Below are 9,486 nucleotides of genomic sequence, written 5' to 3' on the forward strand. Positions count from 1 at the left end.
CCTACACGAATAGTGTTCCATGAGAGTCCCCTATCTTAATTTCCTCCAGTATACTTTTGCTCTGGACAGGAGAGCAATTTGAAATGCGCTCCTACTGAACAACAACAACCTACTTATCTCTGTCAAATCACAAGCCCTGACACAGTTTTAAGGACTAAAAGAGTCTTGTGGCACTTCAAAGTAATGGATTTATTGACTTATAACCATGACATAATTGTGATTTTATTTATTTACAAAATTTAGATCCCTTCTTTTTCCTCAGTCAGGGCCAGGCAGCTAACAATAAAAATGGCATAATTACTAGAAGTACTGCTGCTGCCACTGCATTTCTACACTGCCTTTCCCTGTAGTTCAAGCAGGCTTACAGTAATAGTTAACATTTTCAGTTAAAAACCAACAAACCACAAACTTTTCCCTTCCTCCCCCCCTTAAAAAACATAAATATAAAAGTTATAAAACAGAGGGTCACAAATTAAAACATAAGCCAGGAGGAGGGAACACCAGATGAAGCAAAAAAAGTCTTTGCTGGTGATTGTAGGAGACAAATGAATGTTTCTGGGGAAGTAGTTCCATAATGTTGATGTTGCAGCCAAGAAAGCCCTTTCTCAGGTTGCCTGCCTGTTGATAGTAAGAGCCCTCAGAATCCTGGAGATTCTGTGGGATTTACTGGCTTTCAGGCCTCAGTACCAGTTATTCTGTAAATATAGGCTGACATATGGTTGCCAACCTCCAGGTGGAGGGCTGGAGTTGTCTCCAGACTACAGATTAGTTCCCCTGGAGAAAATGGCAGCTTTAGAGGGTGAACACTGGTATTACATCTCTGCTGTGGTCCCTCACCTCTTCAAACTCCCTTTTCCTCAAGCTCCACTCCCAAATCTCCAGAAATTTCCAGACCCAGAGCTGGCAATCCTAAACCTTACTGTTTGGAACAGTAAAATTCTTCCAGATTTGCTTGGCTACACTAATGGCCCATTCTGAACTTTTGAAAAAAGAAAGCAAAAGGGAGGAGGGTGAGAATCTAATAGGTCATGAGGCGTTGTTTCACTGTTTCTGAACCAACAGGAGATCTTAAAGCATGATTGTGCAGGGCCCCAATGTGTTTTGGAGGAAGAGAGATTTTGTGTGTGTGTGTAGATCTGTGCTCCGCAATAGGAAATGCTTTATTAGCTGGGAGTGGTGGAGAAAAGCCAGGCAGGAAGAGGCAGTAATAAGAAACATTTTTAACTTCTGCTGCATTCACAGCTTGCCAAACCACTGCTTTCGGGTGAGAGGAAAAGAGCAGAGGGGGGCTGGAAAGAGGATCCCCCCCCCTTTCAATTCAGTGGCCTCTCTGACAGACTTCACTAGAGTTGAGTTTCCGACAAAAAAATATGAGAGGACACTGTTCCCATTAAGCTGGAAAACTGAGGAAAGTTTTGCAGTGTAGTCACAAAGGAGACCCATGAATCCATTTCAGGCTGGTCTTCTGTGTGCTGTGAGGAGCTGCCCCATTCAATCTATAAACAGATCTCTCTGAAAAACGCTTCAAACTTTAGTACTGAAGAGAATTTCCCATCTAGGGAAGTGTTACCCAAGGCCTGCTGAAAGCAGGAAGACATTCGATACAGGACGTGGCCAAGCTGTGCCCTATTCCACCTACGAAGTCTCCTGGGTAAGTAGGAATCAGTGTTTCTTTCCTTCGACCTTTCTTGCTGGGGTGGAGGGAATGAGAACGGGGAATCTCTCATGCAAACTGGAAAAAATATTTTGAATTCCTGGAGGAAAGCATGAAATCTTCAGCCAACAGCCCTTTATAGCAATAAAGGAGAAAATTCCTAGGTACTAGCATCAAATTCTTATCAATTAGCATCTTGGATTTTTTTCCAGGCCTGCTACCTGAGCACCCTTCACAGACACTTGATTATCTCCTGCTGAGGCCAGCTAGCCATTTCTTTCACAGTCTAAGCTCAGCGGGGAATTTCAGTGAAAGGTTTGGACAAAACATTCCAAAGACGCTGGTAGGAAGCAAAATACGTTCTCCAAGAAAAATGTGGAGTTTCTGTATTAAGAATATTTCTAAGCCACCTCTTCAGAGTCCTGTTCAAACTTAAAAAACCACAGTATACTATTTTTAAAAAGCCATTAAAAACAAGCTATGGGGAAACAAGGCAATTATTTCCCATTATGGGAAATTTTAATACTTTTAAAAATTACCAGGATTGGTTTCAATAAATGATTCCCCAGTGGTGGGTCATGGGGTCCTACAGATGGGTTGGCAGACCTCTAGCAATGAAAGCTCAGCGCTGTACAGCTGAAGGACATTACTATGCAGTGTTAACTACTCTGCCTGCTGCTGAGATTTAGGCATGTCTGCAGCAAACTGATGTTTTACGGACATGCCTATCAAGCCTAGCCACAGACCAAGTGCTTTACCACAGAGCCAGGGACCTTCCCCACAACCCACATCCCCTGTGCTCCTCAGTGCATTTCCAAGGACGTGTAAATTGGTCCTAAAACTCAGATGGTAACTATTCTTTTCTGTATTAATAAAAAAAATATATGTTTCCTATCCCTGTACATTGCAGAGAGGAGAGAATTTTCATATGTGATCAAGGCTTTTCAGCTACAGAAATCATAACTGCCCAAAGAAGTTATTAGGCTGATACAGAAGGAGTACTCTGCAGGAGACAGTAGAGAAGGTTGTGTGTTGCATAGTCATTTCCTTTTCTTTCTTCAGGGAATCTTTACTAGGTGTCTTAAAGTATTTGCCTAAACAGCCGTATGTGAGGTATGTATGCATTGCCTAGGCCAAAATGAAACGGGCTGGGAATCCTACTCTCTGCTGAACATCTGTAGAATGGCAAGAGGTAGGGATGATGTGTGGCAGGAAAGTAGTGAATAAAAGAGAGATGTTCACACTTTCCCCCATCACCCTCCCCCCCCACGCCCCCTGCCATCACCTCTAACTCCCTTCAGGCAGCTTCATCCAAGCATGGATTCTGGATTCATGATCACTGTGCTGCAGTTAAAAAACAGGGCATGGGGAGGCTAAAGTACTCCACCACCATCTTCTCCACTTCAGATCACATCTTCCCTTTGCCCCACTGAGAATCTGCCAAATGTGTAGGTGCAGCAGTAAGAAAAAGTAGGGACTTAGGATCTAGCAGGTGGAACTCTGCGACTAACCTGAGACAAGATGTCTGTCAAGGAGACTTGACTGCAGTTACTGCTCTTCTCACCAAGGAAACCCTGGTAAGCTTCTGAGGAACCCCAAGATTTCCCAGGCACAGTTTGAAAACCACTGGGGTCCAAAAACAAAAGCCTTGTAATACCCTAATCAAAATAACACAGAGTACAAGATTTTTACTTCCCTAGAAAATGTCATCAGGCCAGTTGTTTTAAAAACAAAAAGGAGAAAGATCTCTCAGACCATGAATTTAAGCGCTTGTCATCAGCATCTTGTAGTGTATATAATGCTTTGCTGACTTCAATGGGTGCAGGATGTGGCTGGTATCCTGTTGCACACTTGGCATGCTGGGAACACAAAGGGAAAAAATGCAAATAATCCAGTTGCAAATAACCAGATGTTGATCACAGAAATAACTCTCTGATGCTGAATGGCATGCAAGTCCTTTTAAAGGCCAAGAACGATGCAGGTTTGTCCATACCATGAAACAGTCAAGAGTGCTGCTGTTCATGAAAGTCATGTTCACACACACACACATACACACAGAGAGAAGACATCTTATAGCACAACTCTCAAGAGTCTTTGAACTAATATTATTAAGTTATCTGTTTGCATCCAAAAATTAAAGCTTTAGACCAGTGGAAAAATTAGGATACTTACAGCACAATTCTAAGTGCTTCTACTCAGAAGTAAATCAATTATGTTCAGTGGTGCTTACCCACAAGTAAGAGTGCATAAATTGGGGCCTTAGTCCATTATTTTTCCTGTTTATTGTCAGATTATAAATCTATCTAGTTCAGAACTCTAAACAGAGTATGTACTAGTCTAAAAAAATGTGTTTCTCATTCTTGTAACTGTGGAGACATAAGAGGAAAAGGTTAAAACCCTTCATCAGGGCAAAACGACATGTGATTTTTTTTTTTGACAAGTTGGGTACTCCACGTACAGCTCCAAAGATGAACAAATTTTGCTCCCTCCCCTTGGCCATTTTGGCTCAGGAAAATGGTGTGGTGAGGGAGGGAAGGCAGGAGTCCCTCCTCCCTTCATGCCATCGTTCCGAGCCCAGTCAGGCTCCTGAAGAATTAAAAAAAAAATGTGGAGAAAGCAACTTCCCAGACCCAGCTCATCAAAAGACATAATATATAGTTGGGTCCTCAGTGCTGCAACTTTGGGTATGGTCAGATGGGCAGGTTGCTGTGACAATATATAGACTCTAAATAAGCCACTTGAGTTTGGGACGCTTTGCATTTATCACACAGTGGCCAGTAAGCCGGCATCATAGTGCTGTGGGCCTGTGGTCAGTCATTCACATCGGCAACATGCCGCAACCACAGATCCACAGCTGAATGGATTTTTTTTCTAAGTCCCGCTGTGCATGCGCAGAAGCAGACAAGGGCAGACGTGCTCCTGTGAGGAAGTTCAGTTAGCCCCCACATAGTTCCAAGAACTCCTTCACCCTGACACGTCCACACAGCCCCTCTAGATATTGCCCTACTGTCCAGGGTGGCCAATTGTAGTCCCCTCAACATTTAGCGGGGCAGTCCGTGGCCAGGGAATCAGATACGTGTTCTGCAGCTCTCCCGCTTGGCATTAGAGTTAGCCTGCAGCATTTCTAGGTTCCCCTGTCCCTGCTTCCACACCCAAACACCAGGCTTTGCATGTGCGTGAGTGCGCTTCCATGCAGGAGCACCACAGGCAGCCGATGGGGGTGCTGAAGCACACCTCCGAGTGGGGTTGGAGAAAAAAAAACAAAGGGACGTGCCAGCAACGGAGAGGAACCATGCATTTTCATGGCGCATCCAGGCGATCAGATGCCATTTCCATTCATTTGTATTGCTCATAGACCCGTAAGTCATAAGCAAATAGGATATAATACAAAATACAACATATATACATACAGTACATTACAATTACAGTTACAATTTCATAAAATTAAACAATTTGGTAACAAATATATATTAACTGCCTAAAAGAGTCAATTCATTTAATACCACCCAGGGTTACAGATAAAAATTCTGCCACTGCCAACGTCACATTTGGATCAGTATCAGCTAAGAGATTAGCTACAAGTGGCATTCAGATGCCCAGAAATGCGCCATGAAAGTGTCTCACTGAGGTAGCCACAGGAATTTGTTGGTGGCTATTAAATCTATGTGGTAGTTGTTATAGCGCGAGGTAGGGACGACTGGGGCACGGGAGCCAGATGAGTGCATTTGATAGTGCCCATTTGATGGGGAGGGGTGGCTATGTCAGGCCAAACTGCTTGTGTGATCGCATGATGGAATTCAAGCCCCCCTGCCCTTGCCTCCAATTGAAAGGCATTAAAAAAAATCAGGAAATCGGTGGATCTCCCACACAATGTGTTGTTTGTTCTTAAGTTACAGATGAGCTCTTAACTGCCCAAGAAACCACTCCACCTGTCACTAGGGCCAGGTTCATTATTAGGTTTCTGTAGAAGGCTGACCAGTTGGGCGTTGTGCAAGGAGCTGCATGTTTTTGCAAAATTAAGGTACACTGTGGAGGTGATCTAAAAGGATATAGTGAGTTTCATAAGACTTTCGATGTTCTCCACATTGAATTCTTCCACAGTATTTGTGACTAGTTATTTGAATAGCTGTGTGCAGTGTGTGTACATATTAATTTTTTCAATAGGATCTCAACATTCTAAAATGTGTTTATTAATCTGTGTGCAGCCCAAGAACCATTCCTGGCCTGATTGCCATCCTTGCCAACCAAGATTAACAAAGGCACAGTTATATAATTCGGCCATGCATTAATGGTGATTAACATTTTGTTACTATATCCTTGCCAACCAAGATTAACAAAGGCAAAGTTATATAATTCGGCCATTCATTTTAATGGTGATTAACATTTTGTTACTATTGAGCTCTTAACTGCCCAAGAAACCACTCCACCTGTCACTAGGGCCAGGTTCATTATTAGGTTTCTGTAGAAGGCTGACCAGTTGGGTGTTGTGCAAGGAGCTGCATGTTTTTGCAAAATTAAGGTACACTGTGGAGGTGATCTAAAAGGATATAGTGAGTTTCATAAGACTTTCGATGTTCTCCACATTGAATTCTTCCACAGTATTTGTGACTAGTTATTTGAATAGCTGTGTGCAGTGTGTGTACATATTAATTTTTTCAATAGGATCTCAACATTCTAAAATGTGTTTATTAATCTGTGTGCAGCCCAAAAAACATTCCTGGCCTGATTGCCATCCTTGCCAACCAAGATTAACAAAGGCACAGTTATATAATTCGGCCATGCATTAATGGTGATTAACATTTTGTTACTATATCGTCATTGTTTACATACAGAGCCAGTATGGTGTAATGGTTAGGAGCACAGACTGTAATCTGGGAGAACCGTGTTTGATTCCCCACCCCTCCACCTTGGATCAGTTACAAGTTCTTTCAGAGCTGTTCTCTCATGGGCAGTTCTCAAAAGAGCTCTCTCAGCCCCACCTACCTCACAGGGTGTGTGTTGTGGGGTGGGGAAGGGAAAGGAGATTGTAAGCCACTCTGAGACTCCTTTGGGTAGTGAAGGACGGGGTATAAATCCAATCTCCTCTCCTCCTCTTCTTCTTCTTCTTTCTTATTCTACCCCAGTGGATCAGGTAGGCAACAACATACCATATATATTTTCACTACTTCTGTTTGAGGGAGGTAAGGCTGACAGATAGTGTTTTGTGCAAGTGATCCTCAGTGAACCTTGTGGTTCTCACATGTCCAGTGACAATGCTCTACACCAGCGATCACCCGCATGATGTCTGAAAGTATATTCTTCAATGCCTGATTGCTTCATGAGTCTCCAGGATAAAATCCAAAGGGATGTAACAGGAAAAAAATCAAGGAGCTTCACATTGTTCCCTATCCCTAGCAGCTGACCAACTAGCAAAGAGCTGAGCTCATCGTGGGGAAATGCATTGTAGCGGTACGCCCTCGGCTTAGCTGCAGACACAGAATTTCTTATGTCTCTGGGCTTTGCAACCTCTCTCCATGAATACTTGGACAGTAAACCCTCCCTGTTCTTTGCAAACTGGAACCAAGCAACATCTGTTTTCCAGAGTAGAGATCTGATCCCACCCCCATGGCAACCGTTTTGTGATTACCCTGCCATGGCAGCCATTTTGTTATAATTCCTCTTTCCCAAAATTCTAAGTGTCTGCAGGCTTAGTAAGTTTGGATACCTCTACTCCAGACATTACAGCAACACCCATGCCAATATTTCACTTTGCATAAATTGATTGCTTTTAGGTGTGACATTCTGCCTCAACCCCAGGGGTCAGTGGCAGCCCTTGAGATGCTAGACATGATTTCTGGGTTCTTTTCCATATGCACGTACTGGCTAATTTTCCAAGAGCTTGGAAGCTATTGGACTGACCCTCACTACAGCATAAGCATCATGCATGGCAAAAAATAGATGAGCTTTGGAGTCTTCCACTTATGTTTATTTATTTGAAACATTTAGATCCTGTGCTCTCCATCAAAGTACCCAAGTTAGCTTACAATAACAAAATTTAAAACTGCCCGAATCCATAAAACATACTAAAAAACCCCTATAAAACCACCTCAGAGAAAACAGGAAAATAAAATAACAGATTTAAATAAAATCAAATAAAAGAGGAAATAATGTAAAGTTTGGAAGATTTTTTTTAAAAGCCTTGCTGGGCACCTAGAATATTGTAAATTGTTCAATAGGCGAGCTTCAGTAAAGAGGGAATTCTGCCATGTTGGCACCAGAACAGAAAAGGCCCTGTTCCTGGTGCTCTACCACCAAGCTCATACTGTGAGAGGCACACAGAATAGGGCCACTGGGGAAGAACTAATTTTATAGACAGGCTTATAACAGAGAAGACAGTCCTTTGGGTACTATGGTTCCAGACTTTATGGCTTTATTGGTAATAAACAGAACTTTGAGTTGTGTTTGAAAAGAAAGTGGTAGCTAGGGAAGGTTTTTTAAAATGGTGAGATATGGTGCTGGTAAGTTAAACCTCCTTTAATTTGGCTGCAGGTTAATGTCTTCATACTGGACCAGTTGACCCTTCCAAACTGCAGCCCCACCTCTGTACCTTTGTTCCTCAAGGTGTTGGGTTTTTTTATTAAGTCATCAGCGCTTTTTTATCAACTCTGTGGAATAATGTATACAAGGTGATTTCTGTTCCACAAATGCATATTTGGTGAAATGGAAAGACCCCTTAGTGGTCAAAGGTGATCTCAGGTTGGGAGTGCAGTGTTCTTGTATGCTTTGGACTTTAAGGAAATCCAGTAGCTCAGTACTCACTTTATATTTTCATACATGCAAGTCCAGATCCATGTTCACAGATCCGTGTATTTCGGCAACATGGAAATTGCCATGCCAGTGTATGTTTTTCATGCTAATACAATACATGCATTAATAAACAGATGTAGTAATAAGCATACTGTTATATTGGCAAGAGAAAATACATCTGCGTGCCCATTTTCATTCTTAAAACTGCATCCTCGTTAGGTTTGCCACTTTCCCTGCTTTCAAAGAACTGTTTCACATTTAGTATTAAGAGAAATAATAGGAAAGAATAGATGAACCATAATTGCAGGAAAAAAACATAACTTCAATGTAACACTATTCTAATAAAGTGCTGGTAATGTTGTGACGTGTAATATGTCACTTTCTTAGGATCTCACATAGACACATGTGAAGCTCCCTTATGCTGAATCAGACCATGGGTCTCATCAAGGCCAATATTGTCTGCTCTGACTGGCAGCAGCTCTCTAGAGTGTTTTTCACATCACTGCTTTGTGATGTTTTTAGCTGGAGATGCTGGGGATTGAACCTGGGACCTTCTCTATACAAAGCAGATGCTCTCTCATGGAGCCGTAGCTGCACTTTCACAGTCTGTTCCTTACTCTTGAGCTCTCCAAATGGCAGTCGTAACCAGTGTAAACAATTAAGAACGTGCATGAGTGAAAAGGTAACTGGAGAGTTCCTTCTTAGAGAGTTCCTACTTAACAAGCTGTTTTTCCCAGCACTTGTGTCCCATTGTGTTTTCCACTTAGCTAAGTATGGGGAAATGAATAACACAGAGGGGAATATCTGTTGAAAGAAGCCACTGAAGCTCTTATGCGTCTGAGTAGGCTGCATATTAACAGCACCAACTCTGAGTAGAGACAAGGGATATAAGAAGAGCCTTGGTAGATCAGACCAGGCACCAGCAAGGTGTTTCTGTTAAGCTTATAAGGGGCATGAAGCCCTCTTTCTGCTCCTCATTTCCAGGGTTCAATAATGTAGATCTATATGAATTAGACTGGTACCTTCTAAAAGCCATCTAAAGGCCC

The 9,486-nt window shown here is 42.4% G+C and overlaps 1 protein-coding gene across 1 annotated transcript in view; it reads left to right on the forward strand.

The window, feature by feature from the left end:
- The first annotated feature begins 1,379 nt into the window (after positions 1-1,379).
- The window catches only part of LOC107108995 (serine/threonine-protein kinase receptor R3-like), a 67,961-nt gene continuing 59,854 nt past the window's right edge, over positions 1,380-9,486 (forward strand). Inside the window, exon 1 of the mRNA XM_015409563.1 lies at positions 1,380-1,651. The gene's annotated coding sequence lies outside the window, so the exon portion shown is untranslated. The remainder of the gene's footprint in view (positions 1,652-9,486) is intronic.

The sequence above is a fragment of the Gekko japonicus genome, unplaced genomic scaffold (assembly GCF_001447785.1).
Source record: "Gekko japonicus isolate JY-2015 unplaced genomic scaffold, Gekko_japonicus_V1.1 scaffold1459, whole genome shotgun sequence".
NCBI classification, from domain to species: domain Eukaryota; kingdom Metazoa; phylum Chordata; class Lepidosauria; order Squamata; family Gekkonidae; genus Gekko; species Gekko japonicus.